Source organism: Silurus aristotelis (assembly GCF_946808225.1).
Source record: "Silurus aristotelis genome assembly, chromosome: 3".
In the NCBI taxonomy this organism is placed as follows: domain Eukaryota; kingdom Metazoa; phylum Chordata; class Actinopteri; order Siluriformes; family Siluridae; genus Silurus; species Silurus aristotelis.
This window is the reverse complement of record NC_139576.1, coordinates 1,987,400-2,014,544: the sequence shown is the minus strand read 5'-3', so window position 1 is coordinate 2,014,544 and position 27,145 is coordinate 1,987,400. Positions and strand designations below refer to the sequence as shown.

At 42.5% G+C, this 27,145-nt stretch overlaps 1 long non-coding RNA gene across 1 annotated transcript in view; it reads left to right on the top strand.

Moving 5' to 3' along the window:
- Positions 1-27,145, top strand: part of LOC310723331 — a 59,940-nt gene that overhangs the window by 29,050 nt on the left and 3,745 nt on the right. Inside the window, exon 2 of the long non-coding RNA XR_014532641.1 lies at positions 20,408-20,766. This is a non-coding gene — a long non-coding RNA (uncharacterized lncRNA). The remainder of the gene's footprint in view (positions 1-20,407; positions 20,767-27,145) is intronic.

Below are 27,145 nucleotides of genomic sequence, written 5' to 3'. Positions count from 1 at the left end.
CAGGAGTTACGTGAAAAACAAATGGGGCAAGGCAAAAACACAGTCCAAAAACAGTCCAGGGTCAAAAACCCAGGCAAACAGGGCAATGCAGGGAGAGACAAAACCAAATCCAAAACAGTCCAAAAAATCCATAAACCAGCAAACAGAACAATATAGGCAGGGCAGAAACACAAACCAAAAACCAGTCCAAAGTCCAAACCAGTTAACTAGGGAGGCAGAGGAGTCCAGGGTTCAGGAACAGGTGCAGGAGCAGGAACAGGAACAGGTACAGGATCCAGAGCAGGCAGGGTGGCAAGAGTATTTCCAGGAACTTTAGGAAGCTAGTAAGATAATCTGGCCCCGAGCTAAAGTCCTGGGTGTCCTTAAATAACGGAAGGCGTGGGTAAAAAGACAAGATGGCCGCTGACTTGGAAGTGCGCGCCGCAAAACCGAAAGTGCACACTGTGTGCCCGGAAGATCCTGACAATTTATGATCCCTCACGCCTACTTAGATCAAAAGGTGCAGGCTATTTGTTGGTACCTCAAATAATGAAGACTACAGCAGGGGGCAGATGTTTCTCTTATAAACCCCACAGTTATGAAAGAATCTTTCAATCGGTGTTTGGGACTCAGACACAGTCTGTGTTAAAGTTAAGGTTGAAAACGTATTTATTTAGAGTCTTTAGTCAGTAGGTGTTTGTGAGGTAAAGGAGCAGATCTGGTGGGATCATGGTTATAGAGTGTTTGGTGAACTGGGACATTTGGATGCTGTCGTCCCCTCACTCTAACACGTTCACTCAGGATTGTTGATGGTGGTGTGGTGGGTCGGTGTCGGTGTTACCTTCTGGTTCTTCCTTTTAGTTCTGCTGCCAGAGTGAATCTTGTCTGAGTCCAAACTGCACAGTGTCCTTAACTTTTATACAACTCTCCTTAGATCTGCCTGCTACGTCCCAGCCTGGATGATGTTCTCTTCGATTTTCGGCCACTCTGTGCAGCTGGGGATGGTTTCACCTCAACGCCCCTGGGGTTCCATGAAGTTTTGGAGTAAGAACAGGAGCTTTAAGGGTTTAGTTTTGGATTTGATCTGTAGTTAATGTCAACAGTCTGCTTCACTGACACAGGATTGGGTGACTGTAGGGGGTATGGGATGATGGTATGCTGTAAAGGGTGATTGTAGAGGGTTTAGGGTGACTATGGGGGCTATAGTTGGATTTTAGGGCTATAAGGTGACTTTAGAGGGTATAGGTCAGGGGTGCACACACTTTTTCAGCATGCGAGCTACTTATAGAATGACCAAGTCAAAATGATCTACCTACTATAATAATGCAAAAATAAATATAAATTTTTTTAAATGTCATGTGATTTACCCACAGTACCATTGTGATCAACATCTATTAAAACCTATTAGTATAATATCTGTAATATTATGGATGACCATCTTGAGAACAGACACACACACACACACACACACACACACACACACACACACACACACACAAATACAACACCCCGGGACACAGACAACTGAAATGTACTTTTGTGTATGCTAACAAGGCATTTTTGTGTGGATTGATTGTGTGGTCAGAAAAGGTGCAGATTACACTGTGCATCACACACACACACACACACACACACTCAGAGCTACATGGTAAAAAATATTTTTTATTGCCAGGTCCGGATTAATCAGAGAGACTGTGTGTGTGTGTGTGTGTGTGTGTGTGTGTGTGTGTGTGTGTGTGTGTGTGTGTGTGTGTGTGTGTGTGTGTGTGTGTGTGAGAGTGATTCTAGCTCAGTAAAGAGATGAGGAACACCCTTGTATGTGAGATACTATAAAGGCAGTATAATTCACTCAGGCTGTATATAAACACTCCATTAGGCGTGTGAAATCACACCCAGCTGCCTGTGGGCTCCTGCTCAGTGTTCTCCATCACTGAGTGTGTACTTCATGTCCCTTCAATTAGCCTGGGTGATTATTCCCTCGGCGCTCAGCGTGTACAACGCCTCGGGCAGCCACACATGAAGGGAATAAATTGCTCTTGAAAAGACGAGGCAGGATTTAAACAGCGATTTAGAGCTTATGCCATGTGACTTCCTTTCATTTGGTTCCTTCAATTATCGGTACAACACAATCACGTGATGTCATCACACTGCGCCATGTGCGTTAAAGCAAATACATAAAAAACGAGGCACTGTGACTCAGAAGAACGAGTGGTTTTAAAGAATGATTGGTTGATTTTCTACTGGACGCGCATGAGCAGAGCGTCACAAAATCTCTGGAGGTTATGTTCAGGAAACAGAAATGTAGTTCATCTCATAAGTCTTCTGGTCCTAGTCGTTGGTTCTTGAGTCATGTGATTCTGATAGATGCTATGCAGTTATATATACATATTTAAATGGTTGGAACTGTAGTCAAAGTTGGTGTATGTAGACATGTTGGGGATCCGATTATGAACCAAATGACTGAAATGATCTGATCTTTTCATCACTATTATAAACCCCTGTTATCATAATAACATTCCAGTTCCAGTTCCATCCAGACTGAGGCAGCAATTGCAGACATTTCTAAATGACCTTCCTAAGCTCCATGAAAGATTTGCATGTGGTGAAACGTATATGGTGGATATTGGGATTTTAATAACAACTCGGGACACAAGATGAACTTGGAGATGAAGTGGAAAAGATTATCTTCAAATAAGAAATAGAAAGAGAAACAGCACCAGGAATGAACTCCAACAGCTTCATTATTATTAGAGACTCTCTCTCTCTAGTGACCACAGTATTAGGTGATGACATACAGCTGGATGTGAGACATTACATGATTTTCATGCTCTCCGCTTCACCGCAGGCTGTTAGTTATTATACTTTCTAAGGACAAAAGTTTTGGGACACCTGCCTTTTCCAGCCATATGTGATCCTTCCACAAATCCAAAGCACAACTTTGAAATACAAAAAAACATGAACTAGGAGATCCAAACCTGTTCCAGCATGACTTTGTGCACAAAGTAGCTCCATAAAGATTGGGATGATTTTCTCATGACTGCACCCCTGATCACCACATCTCACCTACATTAGTACCTGACTTTACTAATACCTTTGTGTATGAATGAAATCTCACAAATCTTCACAAAATCTAGTGGAACATCTTTCCAGAAGAGTGACTGAAGACTAAATGTGGAATAGGATTCACATAATCTAATGGTGAAGTGTCCACAAACTTTTGACAGTATAGTGTAGTTATAATTGTCAGAAAACATCCACAAAACCTGTTCTTACAAAAGTTTCTTTTTTTCTGAAGATAATAAGTCAAAGCAAAACAGCTGACTGGGTTTCCTGAGAAAGCGAAAAAGCATCCTGAAGAAAACAATGTGTTAATCTGCTCATCATCAGCTGCACGAGCCCCTGTGAACGAGCCGTTACTATAGAAACGCTAACGGATTAGAGCCAGCATGTTAATACAGTTCTATAGAAAATACACCTTTTGTCCAATCAGATTTGAGAAGCATTGTAATGATACCATGGTGGTTTCATGGTGTTTTGGAAGCAGTTGTTCATCGATCTGCAGTTCAAATCTTCTGGGTTTTTGTTTTTTTTCTCCAAGCAGTGATCAATCGTGTGGATTGGACTGAGCGTGCGCTGATATGAAATCTATAATGCGGAATGTGTTTGGAACACCAGCAATATCAAAAAAGCAATATCACGCCTATCCGCTCCACCACGCCGAGGCTTTATGATTCTATTAAGACCTGAGGGATGGCATGACTCACGAAAGCTTGGGAAGTATCTCGCCTGCTCCCAGGATTCCCTCCAGTGAGAAAAGGGGCACTGGTGAGGAGATAAAGACGAGACACTGTAAACCAGGAGAGGATCATGTTTAATGGCTCAGCTTCGGCTCAAAGGAGTCGCAGGCTTAGGGTGATTTATCATCCATTCATCATTCCCTACAAACACACCTCAACCATCCCTGAAGATACTGCAATATCCTGCAGCAGGAAATCTGCTGAGAGCAAACATCTACATCCTCCACAAACACCTCACACACCTCAAATCCACCCCATCCACCTCACATCCACCTCACACACCTCACATCCACCCCATACACCTCACATCCACCTCACACATCTCACATCCACCTCACACACCTCACATCCTCCACAAACATCTCACATCCACCTCACACATCTCATATCCTCCACAAACACCTCACATCCACCTCACACATCTCACATCCACCTCACACATCTTACATCCACCTCACACATCTCACATCCACCTCACACATCTAACATCCTCCACAAACATCTCACATCCACCTCACACATCTTACATCCACCTCATACATCTCACATCCACCTCACACATCTAACATCCTCCACAAACATCTCACATCCACCTCACACATCTTACATCCACCTCATACATCTCACATCCACCTCACACATCTCACATCCTCCACAAACACCTCACATCCACCTCATACATCTCACATCCACCTCACACATCCTCCACAAACTCCTCTATATCTTCTCAAGGGACATTTCTACAGAAATAAAACTCGGATATATTTTAGAGTTAAAATGTGCAGCTTGTGTACATTACAGATTTACTGTCCTCTAAAAATCAAGTCAAGTTTATTTCTATTGCGCTTTTCACTACAGACATTGTCTCAAAGCAGCTTTACAGAATTTAATAGTGAAGGTGAATGGTGTGTGTTTATCCCTGATGAGCAACATGGAGACTGTGGTGAAGGAAAAACTCCCTTAGATGTTATGAGGAAGAAACCTTGAGAGGAACCAGACTCAAAAGGGGAACCATCCTCATTTGGGTGACATCAAGAGACACTACAGAACACTGGAGAGTGAGAACTAACATGAGCACTGGAGTGTGTGATTATGACTGATGTTCTTTGTAGAGTCTTATACAGTAATTTGAGGTTACAAAACCAGGAGCTACTGAGCAACTCATAAAATAGCTCAACATTTGAGATCATTACAGATCCAACACCAGCTTCTCCATGCCAGAGCCTTTAAACACTCCAGGAGGTCCAATGTCCAAACTCCATATAAAGTGGGATCCAGTTGGCACTGGTACGTCTCTAGATGGTTTGTGATTTTTGTGGGCATCTACTTCTCTAAAAGTCCATAATCTTTATGAGGTGGGACGTGACTGGAGCTGGCCTAACCTCAGGAAGCCTCGGGATGGGGAGAGAAAGAGAAGCAGTGGAGAGGAATTAGCGTAGCTGCTGTTCATGATATTAACAGCACAAGTTGATAATGTTCATGTGATCAGATGTTCTGGAGCACAAGGTTATGATGTGATGTGTGTTATGTGTAGAACTCGCTAAAAACATACGTCTTTAATCTGCACTTAAACTGGGAGAGTGTGTCTGAACCCCGAACACTGTCAGGAAGACTATTCCAGAGTTTAGGAGATAAATGTGAGAATGATCTACCACCTTTAGTGGAGTTTGCTATTCTAGGAACTACTAGAAGTCCAGAGTTTTAAAATCTGAAGGAGCGTGATGGATTGTAGCGTGTTAGAAGACTGGAGAGATACATGGAGATAAACCATTTAGTGCTTTATAAGTGAGAAGCAGTAGTTTGTAGTGGATTCGAAACTTAACAGGAAGCCAATGTAGGGGTGAGAAGTTTGGGGTTATATGGTGATATTTTCTTGACATTGTGAGAACTCTTGCTGCTGCATTCTGAACTAACTGAAGCTTGTTTATTAAATGCAGGACATCCACCTAGTAATGCATTACAGTAGTCTATTCTAGAGGTCATAAATGCATGGACGAGCTTCTCTGCATCAGATATAGACAACATGTTTCTTAACTTAGCAATAAGTTGGAAGAAGCTGTTTTTTTAGAAGATAAGTTGTTGTCTAAAACACTAAACATGCAGCCAGTATTGTCTAAATAACTGCAACAAAAGTGAGTACATCCTCAGTAAACATGTCAAAAACTGTCATTATTTAGTGTAAACACATTGTTATGTAGCGCTGCTTTAATCCTCCTGGGTGTGGAATTCACCAGAGCTGCACAGGTTGTTGCTGGGATCCTCTTTCACTTCTCTATAATGACATTATGGAGCTGCTGGATGTTAGACACATGAAGCTTCTCCACCTTCCGCTTGAGGCCCACAGGTGCTTAATATGGTTCAGGTCTGGAGACATGGCTGCTCCTTCACCTTCAACTTCCTCAGCAAGGCATTCATCATCTTGGTAGTGTGTTTGGACACATTATTATTTTGGAAAACTGCGGTTCGGCTCAGTTTCTGAAGGAAAGAGCATCATGTTCTGCTGCAGAATGTCACAGTACATGTAGGAATGCATGTTTCTCTCAATGAAGTGCAGCTCCCCAGGACCAGCAGCACTCGTGCAGCCCCAGACCATGATGCCTCCACCACCATGCTCGACTATAGACAAGACACAATTTTCCTGGACTCCTCACCAGGGTGTCACCACACATGCTGGACACCATCTGATCCAAACAAGTTTATCTTATTCTCATCAGACCACAGGACATGGTTCCAGTAATTCATGCTCTTGGACAGGTTGTCTTCAGCAAACTATTTGAGGGGTTTCTAGTAAGCAGCTTTAGAAGAGGCTCCTTCTGGGACTACAACCATGCAATCTGTACTGTAACTCAGTTTCAGGGTTTTACTGATCTTTTTACAGCCTTAGCATCCTTGTAAAGAGCAACAATTCTAATCCTCAGAGAATCTTTACCATAAGGTGCATGTAGAACATCCAGTGGTCAGTGTGAGAGAATTTTACTCAAAGCACCAAATTTTAACTGCTAATACAAGATACACAAATTTGTATGTTCCTGTGAAGCAGACAAAAACATGAACATGATGAACACGACATGCGGCTTTGCCCGTTTACACCACAGACAGCTGTGAGCACTGAGGGTGTACTTACTTTTGTTGCAGTTATATAGACAATAATGAGGACAGTAAATCTGTACTGTATACAAGCTGCACATTGATACTCTTAATTATATCCAAGAGTCATTTCTATTTAATTGTCCCTTGTGTAGATGTAATAAAAAAGTTGCTCAAACATGAGGGGGTTCACTCACTTTTGTGAGATACCATATATCAGTTTCTAATTCATGACTTTATATCATTTCATTTCTATCCTGTTTAACAACCTGTGATATTTTTTGTATCTACTGACATGTTTTTGTGACCAGGTCTAGTTCCCAATCCCATAATAATAATAATAATAATAATAATAATAATAATAATAATAATAATAATAATAATAATAATAATAATAATATATGTTTAAGTATAGAAATGGATCTCATGGTTTTTCACTTGTGATTGTTCTGTTCTAATTTTGCCTGCATTCTTGAGTTCCGTTTTCCTCTTTGGCTTTCCACATGAATCACTGTACATCACTCTGATCATCAGCAGTAGAGATTCGGCTGCCATTTTTTCATAAATAGATTTTTCATAAATTCCTCTCTGGTTTGTGTGTTAAAGAATTCGGGAAGATAAACGATATTTTTAACGCTTTCTTTTCACATAAGGAATCTTCGAAGATATTACAATTTGCTTTATTGTTTCTACACTTTTCTATCCTACATTCTACATTTAGAGAATTAGGCAAGAAGCATTTTCCACAGCGACTTACATTTATCTCATTCATACAACAGAGCAGTTAAGAGGTTAAGGGCTTTGCTCAGGGGTCCAAAAGTGGCAGCTTGATGTTTCTGGGATTCGAACAACCTCATGATCATCAATCCAAATTCCTAATATCTTAACTTCTAATGTCCTCACCAATAGGTTTTTGTTTGCAAACACATATTTTTCTCCTCGCTTTGGCCTCGGTCCACACTGAAACATCGTTTTCATTCAACGAAAATGCATCTTTGTGAAAACGCTCTCCAAAGCGGATAAATTCGATGTGGACCAGGTGTGAAAATTATGGGTTTTGTAAACAATGGGTGTATTTTTAGTCATTTCCACAACGTTCCAAAAAGCCGCAAAGTAAAAACAAAAACCAGGCGGAAACGACGTGGACCGAAGCACATGAGCAATTTCACGGGTTACAGCGTAGATTTCTCAGTGTGGATAAGTGTGGAGATCTGGGTGGACGCAGATCGTTTTTAGATGATAAAGCAGTTTTCAGATGTATCCGGATTCGTGGTGTGGAATTAGCTTGGATGACACACAATACACCTACATGTTTTTGTTGAAACTTTTTGTCATTTTTGCTTTTAAAAGTTTCAAAGCTGGTTACTTTGATAACTCGAAACTTTGGTGAAACCTGGATACCTTGATGTTAGTGCGCTGCTTTATCTGGAGATGATTTGGAAAATATCACATTCACATATGGACCATCTTCATTATTTACATCTGCATGAGCTTTGGTGATGCTGTGGAGATCATTGTGTTTAATATGGAAATGATTCTGAGGTAACTACAGAATGATGTAGACAAAAAACCAGAGCTACAAAGAAACAACTCAATGCTTCTTCTGCTATTTTCCACAATGGGTAGGAAGAAAAAAAAAGCTGAGTTATGCAGCAAAGCTCCTAAACACAGCCCATGAATTTAAAAAGTGCAGTGTGCTGGTTTTCCGATTCTGGAAAAAATTAGCTGGAGGAGAACTGGTCAACAAGAACAGAGCTCATAGATCATTCCACTTCCTCTAAATTATAGCTCTACACTCAGTCAGCTCTTCCAGAGATTCCTCCAGAGGGCGCTGGTGAGGAGGGAACAGCTCAAACTTGGCTTTTGCTAGCATTGCTACTTTCAGACCTGAAAATAAATCACAAGAAAAGACCACCCTAGAGGTGCAGAGAGTTCCTCTGTAAGAGTTTCTCCTTCCTGCGGTGGAACTGTAATGAAATTTCCTGCGGAGGCTCGACTCTGACTCTAGTGAGTTTTTTTGTTTGGTCTGTGAATTCACACAGCTAAGAGTAAAACAAGTCAGGGTTCTTTTCCGCCGCTGTGCGCTTCGAGGCTTAGCGCTGTCCGCATCAAAATCATTACGTCGTTACATCGGCTCCTACAAATGAACGTCAGTAAAGCGAGGAGTAATTAGGGTTGAACGTCAGCCCTTGGGAGCGCAGCTGCCAGATCCTGATCCTGACCCCGTGCTGAAAACCATTTCACTCCGGCTGCTTGGCTCAGACTGTAATTTCGGCGTAATCTGCGTCCGTTGCTTTGCCGTGCAATCAGCCTACAAACAAACAGCTCATTATCTGGAGCCGAGCTGTCTGTACATCTCCGCTACGCCGTCTCCGTGTGATCTCCGATCTGTGTGTGGATCCCACGCCTCTTCCTGCAGATGTAATTGGCAGGACTGCTGATAACCGCCTTGAATTCCTCCAACTCCTGTTTGATTCCCATCTGCCGCTTCCAGCTTCCGTCAGATAAAAGAACAATATGTTCGGCTATAATTGGAACTGCTTGGTCTCGCGCGCAGGTGAGAAAACCTCGCTGGAAGCACCGGAGCGTCCGCGGAGAGACGGTTAATCACGATTTAGAACCGTTTTCGCCAAATTAATGGGACTAGAAATGACTGCCTCCTGCTGTTTAATGGGGATCTACGAGGCTAATTTACGCCAAGACAATTTACTCTAGAACACTTTAACGTGACTTCTTGTTATAATTCGGCACCATATGGTCCTGATTTAACAATGATCCCGTATAAGCACTGCAGTCTGGCCGAGGATTAGTTTAAAAACGGCTGACTGTTGAAGAAATGCGTTTACACGACGTTTACGTGTCTCTCCTTAGTCCTGAGATCAGAACCTGAGATCAAGTGGATAAAACAGGTTTTCTCTGTAGATGTCGTTATGTTCTTGAACTCCTGCTCTCAGCTGGGTCACCTTAGACGCCATTGTTTCTGTTTGAGTTCTGTCTCTGCCTCTGTCCTGTCAGGGGTTTGTTACCTGATTGTGTTCACCTGTACTGTGTTAATTCTTGATTACGCTGTAAAAGATAAACAACACAGTTAAAATTAAAGAAAACTAAATTTACTTTGATGGACACTGGCTGTGTGAAGTGTGGAGATATTGAGTCTTGTTTGGTTTTTGAGACACATGCATGGTCCTTTATTTTCTCTGCAACAAACACACCAAAAATGGTTCTGTGGACAGATGAAAATGTTCGTCTTTAACAGAAAAACTTGGAAAATGGAGAAGAGGAGAGAAGATGTGATCAGACTCCCTCACCCCCACACTCACACATGGAGGTGGAAGCTAAATGGTTTAGAGCTGTTTTAAGGTTGTGACACAAGATCCTTAAATTAGGACACTTTCTCTGAGACTAGGACAGATTAGGACAAATCTCAAATTAGACACCTTTTCTGCAATTAGGATGCAAGTATCTTCAATTTGGACACATTATCTAAAATTAGGACACCATTCTAATCTTAAAACATAAGAATCTCAAAATCAGACTCTTTTTCGGAGATTCGGAAACAAGAGTCTTATATAAAAACATGCTCTAATTAGGACACAAGAAACTCAAATTAGGACACTTTTATCTGAGATTAGTAAAGTCAAATTAAGATACCGACTCTGCAATTAAGACACAAGAAGCTAAAATTAGAACACTTTTCTCTGGGATTAGGACACAACAATTATTTTATCTGAGATTGGGACACAAGAAACTCAAATTAGGACATTTAATCTGAAATCAGTGAAATAAGCTCATAGTGAGTTCAATGTTCTAGACAATTTCTGTGGAGACGTCACTTATATACATATTTATTTAGTCCATAAAATAAAAGACAAATGCAACTTTTTTGAACTCTTTTCAAGATTCTTCTCAAGATTTCCAAGTGTTTAGTTGCTTTTTTTATATTATTGCCGTGTAAAGTTTTCAGATTGAAGTTAATGCGGATTGATCCGGACTGCCGTGTGTTCGGGTGCAGATTTCTGCTATTTACGCTTCAATGGACTGAAGCACAAATATGGCACCAGATATGAAACCTGTCTCTCTTTCTAACACACACACACACACACACACACACACAGATATTCAGGTCTGCGGGTTTGTATACGGAAACATGTGAGAAGTTGAGGCAGATAAACAGATTCACTTTGCTGTAAATAAGTCTGCGTGAACATATGCAGCTTATCACACCTTCGACCTCCTGCCGTGTCTCATCTCTCCCTCTCTCTCTCCCTCTCTCTCTCCCTCTCTTTCATGCTGATGAATTGCAGAACATTTATAGCAGCCTGCCTTGCTTCTCTTTCTAAGGAATGTGTAACACATCGAACTGAAGCCCTGCAGAAGGTCGGGGTCTGAAAGTTGTCTAGAAGAAATGATGTGAAAAATGTGTAGAGAAACCAAGTGTTTGGAATGAATGAAACTACAGCAGGTGTGTGTTATGTTATAGTGTGTAATAGTGTGTTTAACCTGTTGTGCTGTGTTCAGAAACTTTTCCTATATCTCCTATACAGCGCAATGTATCAGGTGTCGGCCATTTTGTATCTTCTTTCAGTACACTTTTTATACCCATGATGCACTCTGTTTTAATGTGCACCTCTTGTACATTCACCACTAGACTGTTTCCCATATAGTACAATGTGACAAGGCGCCATGTTTTATGGCGTTCAGTTCTGGAATCAGCCAGAGAAGGTCTGTTCGTAATCGGCAAAAAGGTTAACGTTGTGATGCACTGATTTTAAAAGTTGGCATTATTTTTGACATACAGTGGAACCCGGTTACGTCGATGTCCTAGGGGTCGCCAAAAAGCATAAAAACACATACAGTACATGTTTATCTGTCAGGAATCCACCTGCCACGCCCCCTTCAGCCCCCTTCAGCGTGGCAGGTGTTTTCTCGGCCGCTTTCTCTGAAGCTCCCGGCTTCAATCGCGCACATATGGTGCTCGTTTATCATCATCACCAGCTCCTAATTACACTTCCACACTCTCACTGTCCGTTATTGGTGGTATATGTTGGTTCACGGCGGTCGTTGTTATCGCGCATGCGTATCCCGGTACGTGTCTTCCCACCGGCACTCTCTCACCGGCTGCGCTTTTCTTCCCAAAGCGCACCGCGGATTCACCCCCGATCCTGCCGGTGTTCATTCTATGATTTTGCTGCTCATCCCACTTTCCGTGCCGCCGAGCGCGGCTTTCGCCTCCCGTTCATCGCATAACATTTAACAACAAAAGGCATATGTGCACTAACTAACAGCAGAGATTCACCAGTATACAATACAACACCTGTAGCAGCTTTAAGGTTTGATTTTTCCGCCACTTTCGCGAGTTCTTCTGCGGCTGCACAGCGCCGATCGACATAACTGACGTAAAATGGCAAATCTTTCCCCCCTTGTGTTCGAGATATCAGGGTTCGGTGACATAAAAAAGTCGACATAACCGATTAAAAAATGCTTAGACAAAGCGAGAATTTGGCGGTTCCACTTCAAAAACGGCGACTTAATAGGGTTGTCGAGGTAACCGAGGGCGAGATAACCGGGTTCCACTGTATTTGCGTCAGTATAAAGCGATTTATTAATATATAATTTTTAGTAGATGTGCTGTACTTTAATTATTCACAAAGCGACCAATAATTTGTAACCACCATTTGATATGTAGATCGATTTCTCTTCGCTAAACTGTATCTCGAGCGCGTTCGTATCACAGCACTACGGAGACTACGGCGTGTCCTGATAGTCACATAGAACTCAGATTGACATGGCAGAGGTAGAGCTGTAACTTCCTGCAGACACAGGAAAGAAACGTCTGTTTACATTTCATATTTTTTCTTTTTTCCTCCTACAAAGCCGTGTTTGTGAAAGAGCCATGAGTTAAAAGTCAGAAGGCACGTTGAAGTAAATTGTATCGCACGGCATCGTAATAGGGCTGAATCGTGTCGCAATCGCATTTGCAGCTGCTTCATATGTAGCTTTAATGTATCGTATCGTCGACTATGCATCGAGATGCGCATCCCTCGTATGTGGTGTGTGTTCATATACCTGCATCATGTTTCATGACAGTGTGTTTTTTTCATTTTTTTTTATATTTAATGTCATTTATAATCAACGAAATACTGAATAAACACAAAAACTGTTGTTTTGTTCTCTTTTTATGAACATACAATGAGTCCTACTGTATTACGATACAACACAGATGGTAATACATGGTAGCCGGAACGTTTATGATGAGAGAGTTTCCTCTCCAGTGGACAAGTGAGCAATTTCCAACACAGCTCTGTAGAACAGGAGAAATCTGTAAAGTCTGAATACAAAAAGTCCATGTGTATATATATATATGTGTACTGTATGTATGAAGCTGTGTGATTAAAAGATCATAGTCATAGTCAGGTCACTCTCATACACACACACACACACACACACACACACACACATCCCTAAAGGGTTTTCTGTGTAATCAGATTATTGAAACCACTAGTGTGTCGTTCATGTCTCATGGGTTGCCAGATTCTTCCAGAGTAAAAGATGGTGTTTTTTTCAGTCCAATGAGTTTCAGTGTGACAAGAGACAATTTATAAAATGTAAACATTAATATTACGGTCATGTGAATGATAAGAAAAGTTGGTGGCTCTAACAATAGTCTACAGCAGTATATGTCAGATATATCACAGTTCTAACAATCACATCAATCACTGGATCATTTAAAGGCAATACGTTTTATACTCATCATTTAGCAGCACTTGATCCAGCACACAGTGTAATTTAGCATTGTGTTTTTTATATGTGATAAAATCCTGGTCATGAGAGCAGGAATGTGGATTTCTGAAGGGTTTTCAGTAGGTGGAGTTTGTTGACATTGAAACACTGGAACAGGAAAACAAAAGACACGACCATAAGATTCATATGTGGTTCTTTCTCAAACTGTTGGAGACACACAATTGTATTGGACGTCTTTGGATGTTGCCTAAAGTTTTCCTTCACTTGAACTAGGAGACCCAAACCTGTTTCATCATGACATCCAGCTCCATGAAGATCTGCTCTACATGGGTTGGAGTGGATGATCTCCTGCTATAGAGCTCCAACCCTTTTGGGATGAATGTGAACGCAGATTGCACCCCAATTCTCCTCATCTTCTCACCTACATCATTACTTGACTTTACTAACACCCTTATGGTTAAATGAATCTGCAAATTTCCACAAAATTTTGTGAAACATCTTCCCAGAAGAGTGGAGCTCATTATAATAGGAAAAGAGAACTCAATGTGGAAGGGATGTTGAAAAAGAAGCACATAGCAATCTTATGGTCAGGTGTCCACAAACGTTTAGCTCTATAGTGTATTTATCCCTAAATAAAAGGAATAATGATGGTGAGGGGGGAAAAGCTTCAAGACTTCAAGAAGACGGGAAAATGGAAAAGGGAACCACCTGGGTGAGAGCTTGCATGTAAGATCATTAAAAGAACGCTCGATTATAATCTCACTTGATGAAAGAATTAGGCCAGCCGGGCCTTTAAATAAAAATGCAAAAATGCAGAGTGAAGAAGTAGAAGGAGAAAAAAAAACATGAGAGGTCCTGACCCTCCTCGCCAAACTCGAGGGCTCTTATTGGCAGAACACTTAACCTTAAACATAACCTCACACACTTCCTGTGTGAAACTCGGCACAATTTCCTCCCTCTCCATCTCCTCCACAGCACTCCGTGGCACTCCGGCTAATTAAAGGGCAATAAAAGCACTTAGGAAGTGAGATTCCTAGTGAATAAAATAAGCGAAGCAGATTTCTTTTAACCCTCTGTTCCACACGCTCGTACTTTCTCCAAAAAATCACCAACTCCCATTTCAGCAACTTGGTGAGAAGATTCCTTGCGGTGGCCCTTCAGATATACAGGTACTATATATATAGAGATGTGAAGCGGAGATCATTAAAATGGTGTAAGGCCTAACATCCAGCTGTGGATTATCACCTCATACCCTGGTCACCTCCAGCACTGAGAAGTTCAAGTACAATTACAATTCTGCCACTTCGAATCACACCCAAGGATAAAGTAGTGCCTGATTACATTTATTTACAATATGTGAGATTTAGTATATAATTATTACAATAAGGAAGCTGTTGGAGTGAACTCCCGGTGCTGTTTTTCATTCTGCTTCTCATTTAAAACTTGATGGAGCTAAAGGAACAAGATGGAACATAATTTCACCTTGTGCCTTGAGCCGTTTATTAAAATCCCCCATTTACCAAATAATTCCACCACATGCAGAAATCCTCCATGGAACTCCTTCAGCCAATCATAAATCCACTGTTCACACCTGAACTCCTTCCAGCCAATCACAATCCACTATTCACACCTGAACTCCTTTTAGCCAATCACAATCCACTATTCACACCTGAACTCCTTCCAGCCAATCACAATTCACTATTCACACCTGAACTCCTTCCAGCCAATCACAATCCACTATTCACACCTGAACTTCTTCCAGCCAATCACAATCCACTATTCACACCTGAACTCCTTCCAGCCAATCACAATCCACTATTCACACCTGAACTCCTTCCAGCCAATCACAATCCACTATTCACACCTGAACTCCTTCCAGCCAATCACAATCCACTATTAACAATATATATCACAAAGTGAGCTCCTTAATGATCTGGTGTACATGCTTTGGAGAGGAAAATCTTGAGTGGTCTGATATAGAGCTCTGATCTCATCCCTACTGATCATCAGTATCAGTATTAGTATCAGCATCAGTACCTTTCATAACACCCTTGTGGCTGATGAACAGAAATACCCATAAACACACTCCAAAATCTAGTGGAACATCTTCCCAGAAGAGTGGAGGGAATTAGAAGAGTAATTTGGGACTAAATGTGGATTGCAATGTTCAAAAATCACATACCGTAATTATGACCAGGTGACCCAATAGTTTTGGGAGTATAGTGTATGTATCTTGTATATATATCTTGTATATCTTGTATTATATTGTATCTTCTAATCGTAAATATCAGGATGTGTGTTTGTGTTTGGAACTAAGCCACATTGGCTTTTTATTCCAATAAACAGTAGAAACAGGTGAAATTCTTTCAAATTCCCGATCAGAAAAACAGCTCAGGCTCACACACGCATGCTTTCCAAGAAAACTGATTCAACTTGGCAACTCTTCTCTTTTAATTTTATCCCAGACCTTCTTCTCTACATGGATAACTGGGTTCATCTCTTATCTCACTTCAGCACTCGGTGTTATGTTCTCGTTTTCATAATCCGGATTTACACAAACGGGTTTTTTGTTTGTTAATCTTTATTACAAAGCCGTGATCGTGTGAAATCTGAATGTCTGATGCAGTGTTTCGGCAAAGCGACAGGACCGAGACGGTGTGTATTCAAAGCTTAACATCTGTTTTAAATGAGCAGGACGTACATGTACATTTACGCCATGGAATTAACTTCTCCCAGATGTCCATCGGAGTCAAGCGACGGGTGAAGATCTTGCACTTTCCCCGTTTTTCTTTGTCTTTGTTTTAAAAAAAATCCTCTATCTTGAATTTGTAATTAGCGAATCAGTGTTGATTTATTCATTAATAGAGACTTAAAGCACTTTTGTAAGTCACTCTGTTAAATGCCGTAAGTGTCAATGTAAACTTTAGCAGATGCCTTTATCCAGAGTGACTTATAGCTGAGCAGTTAAGGGTTAAGGGGCTTGTTTAAGTGCCCCACTGTTGCATTTTAGTGGTGCTGGGATTGGAACTGAGTCCAATGCCTCAACCACTGAGCTACAACCTCTCCTGTATGTATCTTAGCTACGCAACATACGTTATCTGGTCAAAGCTACTAGATTTTCCATCAATATGTGGTTCCTTCCCAAACTGTGGGAACAAAGTTTGCACAGCTTGCACAGCACGTCTTTGGATGCAGCATGAAATTTTCCCTTCAGACTCAAATCTGTTCCAGCATCACAATACCACTCTGCACAAAGTCAACTCCATGAAGATCTGAAGATGTGGAAGATCTTTGGGATGAATGTGAACGCTGACTGCACCCCAGGCCCCCTCACCTACATCTACATCAGGTCCTGACTTATACAATAGAACATCTTGCCAGAAGTGTGGCGCTTATTATAACATCAAATGGGGACTATGGTGATAGAAAATGTTATGGTCAGGTGTCCGCAAACTTTTGCTTGTTTTATAAATGCATAAAATCCGATCCTTAATGACACAAAGTAGGTGGGGCATGAGACGTGACAAAGCTGATAGTAATTGACATTTATAATGATATTTAAATATGCAAAATTGGTCACAAAAAACGAGTGAGGCGGATACAAGAGTGGAATATATTAATGCAAAACAACCACTGAGAGAACTAACATATCAAAGATGCTAGGCTAATGCTAGGCTAATGCTAGGCTAGCAACTTGGACAGGAAACAACAACAACAACACACTACAAAACCTTAAACGTAATGTTTAAACAACAAACAAGAGAAAACGCAGAACTTTTATAAGGTGGTGCAATAAATATGATGTGCTCTGTAGTAAAATCCTGAGGACGGCCAGAAACGCTAATTAGAGATGCAAATAAAGTGTCAGGTTTTAATTCAACAGGAAGGAGTGAGCTAAGAAAGTGTGAGAGAGTGTGATTCTCCCCTGACTCCATCAACACCAGCACCACCACAGCAGCAATCAGTGTGTATAATGAAACACCTCCAGCTTTCACCGGATGGATTAAAACCATAATTGGCCATAATTGGGGTGGGGGGTGGGGGTGTTGAGTGATGGTCACCTGACAGGCTGAAGAACGCATGATGTCCCAGGACATTCCTAAAAAAAACCTTCTTCAACTTCAGGACATTTACAAGCTGCTGGAGATCTATCTCTGGTTCGTTTTCTACCAAGTCGACATCGGGAAAAGGGGCGTGGCTTATGCAACATTCATTCTCGCCCCTTGATTATGTGATTATTACCTTCTTTGATATTTACCTTCGATATTTTCCTATTCTCTTCCTCAGGCCAGAAGTTGAATGTTTTCAAACAGCAGGTCTGATTGTATTGCGCTCGTTCTAATACGTCGTTTCCACAGAAATAGCTCAAGGGTTCTTCAAAGATGATTGAGGATCCTCCATGTCCTAACGCTTTTCTACACAGAACCCTTTCTGACAAGGAAACTAATTGTTGTAGCATCTTTAAAGGTTCCTACAGCAGGACAACCGAAGAACCATACAGGTAATAACCTTTAACGGTTCCCAGTACAAACTAAGAAACACACAGCGAATATTGAGCCCATCTCCACACTGATACTTTTTTATTCGAAAACACGTTTTTTTCTCTCAGAAATAGAGAACAGAGAAAAGAGAGAAACACAGAGACGTTTTTAGGCAACAAAAATTTAGCTTTTTGAAGAAGTGAATATATTTGAAAATGCAGTTTTTGGGTTGCAGTGTGAACTGCGAATGTGGAGGTTTTCGAAAACGATGGCGCAGAACGGAGACCCAAACCTCCATGAAGATCTGCTTTGCATGGGTTGGAATGAAAGATCTCCTGCTCTAAAGCTCCAACCCATTAACATGATGATTGTGAACACTGACTGCACCTCAGACCTCCTCACCACACCACAGTACCTGACTTTACTAACACCCTTGTAGCTGAATGAGAACCAACTCCACAAAATCTAGTGGAACATCTTCCCAAAAGAGTGGAGGGATTTTATTTTTTTTTTGTGCAAATGTAGAATGCGATGTTCAAAAAGCTACTTATGAGCAGGTGTCCGCAAACTCTTGGCAATATAGTGTAAAGCTGCTTTGAGACAATGTCTGTTGTGAAAAGCGCTATACAAATAAACTTGACTTGACTTGACTACGTAGAATCTGACAAATGTTTAAAACGTTTAGCTCATGGGTTCTTCTTGGTACACAGATTTTTATAAGGTTCTTGAGAAAATTAAACAGCTCCATATGAACCCCATTTTTGGTTTTATCTGAGGAAGAATTCTTCATGTAGTCTTTTATTAGATAGTTCCACAAAAAAAAGACTATTTCAGAAAGTAAAACTGTCTTTCAAGGTTTAAACCACAAAAGGTTCCCTTAAGGACACGCCTAAGGGTTCTAATGGTGAAACAATTGAATCAGAAGGATAATAAAAGAAATAAAATGCTTGGTTTATGCATGTGTGTGTGTGTGTGTGTGTGTGTGTGTGTGTGTGTGTGTGTGTGTGTGTGTGTGTGTGTGTGTGTGTTAACCAATTAGAGCCTGACAGTATTGTTAGCTCTGCAAATTAACATCATCAAGTGCTGTTGTTGTGAATCTTGTACAGGAACCAGAATCCATCCCAGAACCTTTGGTACTGAATTGGACAAAAGACTTCAAATTTCAGACCCCAATTGGTTTGAATGGAAAAGGGGGGGTTGAAATGTTTTTTTTTTTACTGTTCCTTAAACCAGGATCATTAAAAATTAAACCTATCATTAAAATCTCATTCTGTCATTCACACGGCTGAAATAAAGCCAAAGCCGAGCCTTGAAAGGAACTCTAAACTCATTACCGCGACACTGCGACGAAAACAAGTCGCGAGTTCAAGTCATCCTGCTGGATTCTGACAGCGTAATGAATTTGTTTTCAGTTTGCTGTGTAATCAGTGCTAAAAACTCCACAAGCTCTTATTAAAGCCTGATCTCCATCTTTCCTCCAACCTTACAGCGCTCGATGAGGCTTTCCAAAGCATCGTTCATTAGCTTCAGGACCAAATGTGTGTGGGATTTGGGTGGTTTTAGCACCAGCAACCAAACCAGATACTCAACTAACCTCTTTACTCTCTCTCTCTTTCTTTCTCTCGCTCACGCTCTCTCTCTCTCTCTCTCTCTCTCACTCTCCATCGCTCTCTCGCTCTTTCATTCAGTCTATTTTTATTAGAGAAACCCTGCAAAACAATGTAAATCAATTCTCAGAAACTGAAGTGAGTCTGCACTGGAGGGAACAGTGACACTTTAATACTCTGTCTGATCACAGAGAGAGAGAGAGAGAGAGAGAGAGAGAGAGAGAGAGAGAGAGAGAGACGAGAAAAACCCATAAACACTTGTTTCGTCACCAGCTTCATTTCTTTCTCTGTTACTTAAACTTTACAAAAGACTATTTAAAAGTTGTGACACTTGAGACTTTCATTTCCAAAGTTCTCTGGAGAACTCAACAAACACGTTTTTATAAAATAGAACGTGGTTTAAAAACGTGCTGCATCCTAAGGGGTTCTACTTGGAACTCATTTTGATCTTCTCATTATATATCATAGAATATTCAGAGGTTCTTAACCAAGCCATCATAGTTTCACAAGTCAGGTGACTCTTAGTGTCGGTCCCAAGCCCGGATAAATGGGAAGGGTTGTGTTAGGAAGGGCATCCAGCGTAAAACGTGCCAAATCAAATCACAAATCAAAATTTTATACCCGATCGGACGAGCCCCGGTTTGCCAATGACCACCACAGGTATCGTTAACCGACAGGGTACCGGTGGAAATTGGGCTACTGTTGGCTGAAGGAGGAGAAGAAGAGGAGGAAGACGTCTACAGAGACAGCAGGGAAAGGAGCAGTGTAGGAGAGTAGAGGTTCGGGTTGGTACTTTAAATGTTGGTACTATGACGGGTAAAGGGAGAGAGGGAGCTGATATGATGGAGAGGAGAAAGGTAGATATGTTGTGTGTTCAGGAGACCAAGTGGAAAGGGAGTAAGAGCAGGAACATTGGAGGGGTTTAAACTGTTCTATCATGGTGTGGATGGGAAGAGAAATGGTGTAGGGGTGATTCTGAAGGAAGAGTACAGTAAGAGTGTAGTGGAGGTGAAGAGAGTTTCTGATAGGGTGATGATCGTGAAGCTGGAAGTTGAAGGGATGATGATGATAAATGTCATCAGTGCCTATGCTCCACAAGTTGGCTGTGAGATGGAGGAGAAGGAAAAATTCTGGAGTGAGTGAGATGAAGTGGTAGATGGTGAAACTAGGAAGGAAAGATTAGTGATTGGGGCAGACTTTAATGGGCATGTAGGTGAAAGGAACAGAGGTGATGAGGAGGTGATGGTAGGTATGGTTTTAAGGAGAGGAATGTGGAAGGCCAGATGGTGGTAGATTCTGCTAAAAGGATGGAAATGGCAGTGGTGAACACGTATTTTAAGAAGAAGGAGGATCATAGGGTGACGTATAAGAGTGGAGGAAGGTGCACACAGGTGGACTATGTTCTATGTAGGAGATGCAACCTGAAGGAGATTGGAGACTGTAAGGTGTTGGCAGGTTTATAGTGGGATCTTCCGGTAAACTCTGATGTGTAGCGGTTCATATATCTCTCAGAGGGAAAGCATTCCAAAATAACTTTTCACATCAGGAAGGGTTCCAACTCTCTTTTGTTGAAGCAAAATCTTGGATTTTGATGTACCCTTGTGGAGGTATTATCTTGATATATTTTAGGTGAAAATCAACATTAAAAAAGATTTTGAAACACAGTAACTGGTTTGAAATCTGCATTGTTTAACGAATAACTAACCGAGAAACTATAACCGGCTGCTGGTCAGGTTGTTTATCCTGAAGCTAAGAGCCACGCAGTGATTCCGTAACATCGGCTACTTATCACGTCTGATAAGTCCATTTAATACGCTTCCGTTCTGCTAACGACATGATGGTACATTCCACTGTGTTTCTGCCCAAAGCGTCCTTCAGGCGCTTGCTGTAATAAAACCCATTTAGAGGGACACTTGGTGTGGAGTGAGTCTATAAACGTACACACTGATTGTTTTCATAAGCTTGGGTTATTGGATTCGGACCAGGCTGACCACTTTGTGTCTAATGAGACATTAACTTTGGAAAACCAATTTCCCTCAATTGGATTTTCTTATAACTGTGAAACGATTACAGCGTGACATATTTATAAGCGTATGCATTTGTGTGTGTGTGTGTGTGTGTGTGTGTGTGTGTGTGTATGAGACCAAGTCTACTTCTTTGCACAAAGAAGACAATTAGGGCTCCAATGAAGTCATTCAACAACCAACGGTAAAAGTTTTGTGCTACAAAAGTGTTGTGGTGTAGTTCTAGCACTGAGTTCAAGTCGGTACACTAGTCATAGTTATCATCTGATTTAGGAGAAAAATAAACCTTCTGTTCTCGGTGGAGTTAAACATGCTCCTGAGGTTCCAGTGACCACTGTTCCTGCTCATCTCCCCTCTGTAGATCTTCCCACTTCGTCCAGGCCTGCCTCTGGATAGTGTTCTCTTCGACTCTGTGCAGCTTGGGACGGTTTCTCATCAACGCCTTTGGTGGTTCCATGAAATTCCGGAGTAAGAACGGGAGCTTTGAGGATGGATTTGGACTGTAGTTAATATCAACAGTCTGCTACACTGACTCAGGACTACTTTTCACTTCTGATCACCATCACTGCACCTCAACTCATCATTTATATGCTATAAATGGACATTCGGTGGCACACAGATAAGGATGAAGTTCCCTCTTGAGTCTGGTTCCTCTCAAGGTTTTTTCCTTCTGCATCTCGGGGAGTTTTTCCTTCACCACAGTCTCCAGCAGCTTGTTCATCAGGGACAAACTTACACTTATAAAGAACATATTCATTGTTATAACCACATTATCTGTGTAAAGCTGCTTTGAGACAATGTTCATTGTTAAAAGTGCAATACATAAACATGAATTTAATTGAATTGGTGCTCATGGTTCTTCCCTCTGTACTCCAAAGACTACATCACCAAATACCACTGTGTCAAGCTTCTGCAGAAAACACTACGTGTATCTGCCTCATCTGTAACAGGGATTGGAGGTGTTATGGGATGGGATGTGGAAGGTGATAGCTTGGTGCTTAATGCACGGACCTTTTGATCTGAATGTCATGAGGTCATTCAAATTCCAGCCACAACAAAAGTGCCACTCCTGGACCCCTGAGCAAGAGCCTTAACCCCAGAGCTGCTCAGTTGTATGAATGAGATAAATGTAAGTCAATCTGGATAAGAGCATCTGCCACATGCAGTAAATTGATCTGTTCCAGCAAAAGGTTGTTCCAACATCTGGCTGCCTGGTGCAGTCACAAACACCTGAAGCTGAACACTCTCACAACAGAAAGATGATAGTAGACTTCTGGAGGAATCTCATTTCACTTCCACCTCTTACCATCCATGAAGAGCTCTGTGGCTTGTTCCCAAGTTCCTGAGATCAGGTGTGTGATTGGCTGCATAAGCTCCGCCCCCCTTGTTGTCCCTGATTGAAGGTCAGGGTGTGATGTGTAACCACGTGGATGTTCTTAACTTTTTATTCCTGATGCTAAATGAAACATTCAGAAGAGCAGGAGATCAGTTTAGCGATGCAGCGGGAAGACGAGTGGGCGTCGGTTTGATACGCGCTGAAGATTGCGAGAGCGGAGAGAAATATTCAAGGACAGAGTATAAAGTTACACACTCTGCCAAGTCTCAGTTGGTATGTCGGATTAGAAAAACACACTTTCCTCCTTTGAATTTAAACTCACCGGAATTTGCCGGAGGGCCTGCTGTCAGTCTGAGCAGGAACGTGCGAAGAACAAGGTGTTGGAAAAGCAGGGGAATTTACCGAGCGGATGCGAGGAGACGAATGGAGGCAGGTTTCCAAAGACGGCCTGCTCTAAAGCTGGCATTTCCTAAAGGTGCTGATGAAAACAGTGCGGAGGAGACAGTGAGTAATTACACACCTGACACCGTTATCTATTACACCATGGCACGACCATCCTGCACTTATTTACATTTAGACAAGCCTCACCTTCTCTCTCTCCAGCTCTCTCTCCATCTCTCCCCCGTCTCTCCACTCCCAGTCTCTCAAGGGCACAGTTACAAACCAGAAATTTCACTTCCAGGAACAAAAACTCTTACCTTTAAAAGCATCATGACTGAACTTCCAGCTCATCATCTACAGCACCAGTGTGATGACTAACACCTGAAATGAAGGAAGCTTCTGAACCCTATACAGTGGTACCTCGTCATACGAGTTTGCGGGGGGGGGGGGGGGGGGGCTGTTGGGGTAGAGGCGGTAAGCGGAGGCAGAGGGAAAACTCGTTTTTTACTAATCACTCCTGCACACTACGTGTCCCTAAACTTTACATGTTTTACTTTTTCTTCTTTGCTTATTGTTACTTATCCGCTTGAACTTTTCCCGGCGGCAGAGTAACAGCTCATTAGTTCATGCTCGTGGAATGATGAGATGGACAACATTAGCCGATGCATACCACTTTACTTGTTTTTATGAAGATAGATTCGCAGGGTTACAGTATAATATAACTCCCAGGTGGATAAACTTGGATTAACCGACCGCACTGCAGAACACAAATCATATAAATCGCACACAGGAAAAACATGCAGACCGCACACTTCTTTCCCGCACTACACTACCCATAATGCATTTTACTCTGGACTTCAATACCCAGAGATAGTAGCCTTGAAGAAACAGCTCTCATTTTCCCTCTAATGCAACACTATCTTAATTTTCGTCACAATCTTCGCTTTCTGGCTTTGATTCGCCGCGGCGTCTCGAGCTCGTATCTCAAGTTTTTGCTCGCGTATCAAAGCAAAAAATCGACCGAGTGACCGCTCGTACCTCAAAAAACTCGGATGTTAGGGCACTTGTATGTCGAGGTACCACTGTATAAAAGATTTTTGCAGCTTCTTTTTAATGAACTGGTTTTAAAACGAGGTGGTAACAATGTTTTGTAACACGCCAACAGATGGCAGCACAAGGCTGCACACAGTCACAGGGAGCACCGACCATTGTAAGTGGCAAAAGACATCGTTCTGTGTACACTAGCTGTGCCAGTTTCTTGCCAGAAACAAAACCAAGCTTACTTCCTCGTAAAAGATGAGCAAATCCGGATTGATCGGAGTCAAATAACTCGATCCTTGATATGACTCGGGATTCATGAATCCAGCGCAAATCGCAGAAGATGTTTCGAAGAGAAGACTTCCAGAACACGTTCCAAAAGAATGCTGGGGGCGCTGTATTGCTGTGTTGTGTATTTTAAAGCCGATAGTATGGAAATATAGATGAATAAAGTACCTTTGTGTAAAACAGAGTCTCAAAACCACCTCACACATTATGGTTTCTATAGTAACGGCTCTTTCACACTGATAATAAACTGATTAAAATGATCTTCAAGATGGAGACAACATGAAGATGTGGAGATGTTTCACTTCAAGTAGAAGTTCATGCAACATTTCTGGAAGGAGTCTCAAGTGTCAGCCCTTTGAAAAAGTCAGAGGTAGCTGTGACTCTCAGCTTTTCCCAGAACTGACACTGACACTGGAGACTCCTTCCATCCATGCCACATAAGCATCTCCTTATTTCAGAAAAGCTTCAGCACATCTTTTAACCTGTTGATTCTCAGTGAAGTGTGTACACGTCTGTTTATGTCTGTACATGATGCTAAGAACGAGTTGTTACTATGGAAATGATAAGGAATGAGTCTGTTCTGCTGTTCTACAGAACCAGTCAACATCTTCTGGCCAATCAGAATCCTGCCTGTCTCTCTCACTCTCTTTCCTTTTCGTTCTCTCTTTCTCTTTCTCTGCCTTCTTCAGTCTCTTTCTATTCTTTTGTCTCTCTTTCTGACTTTTTGTCTCTCTCATTCTCTTTCTGTCTTTTTCAACTTCTCTCTCTCTGCTTTTCTGTCTCTTTCACTCATTCCCTTCCTTTTGTCTACTTCGGTCTCTCTCTCTCTCGCTCTGTCTTTGTTTCCATTTCTCTGTCTTTCTTTCTGACTTTCTTTCTGTCCATCTCACTTTCTCTTTGTGGCTTTTTATGGTTGTCCCTCTCTTTCCCTGTTTATCTTTCTTTGTCTCTGTATGTCTGCCATTCCTTCTATTTCAGTCTGGCTTTCAGTCTCTCTCTCTTTATTCTTTTCATTTCAGTCTCTCTTTTTGTCTAGCTTCTTCAGTCTGCCTGTCTGTCTGCCTCTTTATCTCTCTCACACTCTCTCTCTCTCTCTCTCTCTCTCTCTCTCTCTCTCTCTCTCTCTGACTCAATGTGGGTGGCAGTAGTGAAATATGTGAATTACTGAGAGGTTGATGGAGGTGTGTTTAAGTTCAATGACTCTCTCACACACAGACTTTAATTTTCCCATGTGCTCATTAATAAAACAGAATAATGGCGTGGAGGACAGGGGAGAGGAGGGGGTGGGGGAGAGGGGTAATGAAGTGGAGGAGGTAGTAATAAGGTGGAGGACAGGGTAGAGGAGGGGGTAATGGTGGGGAGAACAGGGTAGAGGAGGGGGTGGAGGAGAGGGTGATCGGTTGGAGGACAGGGAAGGGGGGGGGAGAGGGTGATGGGGTGGGGGAGGGGGTGATAGCGTGGAGGACAGGGTAGAGGAGAGGGAGGGGGTGAAGGACAGGGTAGAGGAGGGGGTGATGGTGGGGGACGACAGAGTAGAGGAGGGTAAGGGGGTGGAGGACAGGGTGGAGGAGGGGGTGTTGTTGAGGGAGGACAGGGTAGAGGAGGGGGTGTTGTTGAGGGAGGACAGGGTAGAGGAGGGGGTGATGGGGTGGAGGATAGGGTAGAGGAGGGGGTGGGGGAGAGGGTGGTGGGGTTGGGGGAGGGGGTGATAGCGTGGAGGACAGGGTAGAGGAGGGGGAGGGGGTGAAGGACAGGGTAGAGGAGGGGGTGATGGTAGGGGAAGACAGAGTAGAAAAGGGGGTGATGGTGGGGGAGGACAGGGTAGCGGAGGGGGTGATGGGGTGGAGGATATGGTAGAGGAGGGGGTGATGGGGTGGAGGATATGGTAGAGGAGGGGGTGATGGTAGGGGAAGACAGAGTAGAGGAGGGTGAGGGGGTGGAGGATATGGTAGAGGAGGGGGTGAGGGGGTAGAGGAGGGGGTGATGGGGTGGAGGATATGGTAGAGGAGGGGGTGATGGGGTGGAGGATATGGTAGAGGAGGGGGTGATGGTAGGGGAAGACAGAGTAGAGGAGGGTGAGGGGGTGGAGGATATGGTAGAGGAGGGGGTGAGGGGGTAGAGGAGGGGGTGATGGGGTGGAGGATATGGTAGAGGAGGGGGTGATAGTGTGGAGGACAGGGTAGAGGAGGGGGTGATGGTAGGGGAAGACAGAGTAGAGGAGGGTGAGGGGGTGGGGGTGGAGGACAGGGTGGAGGAGGGGGTGATGGTAGGGGAGGACAGGGTAGTGGAGGGGGTGATGGGGTGGAGGATAGGGTAGAGGATGGGGTGGGGGAGAGGGTGATGGGGATAGCGTAGAGGACAGGGTAGAGGAGGGGGTGATGGTGGG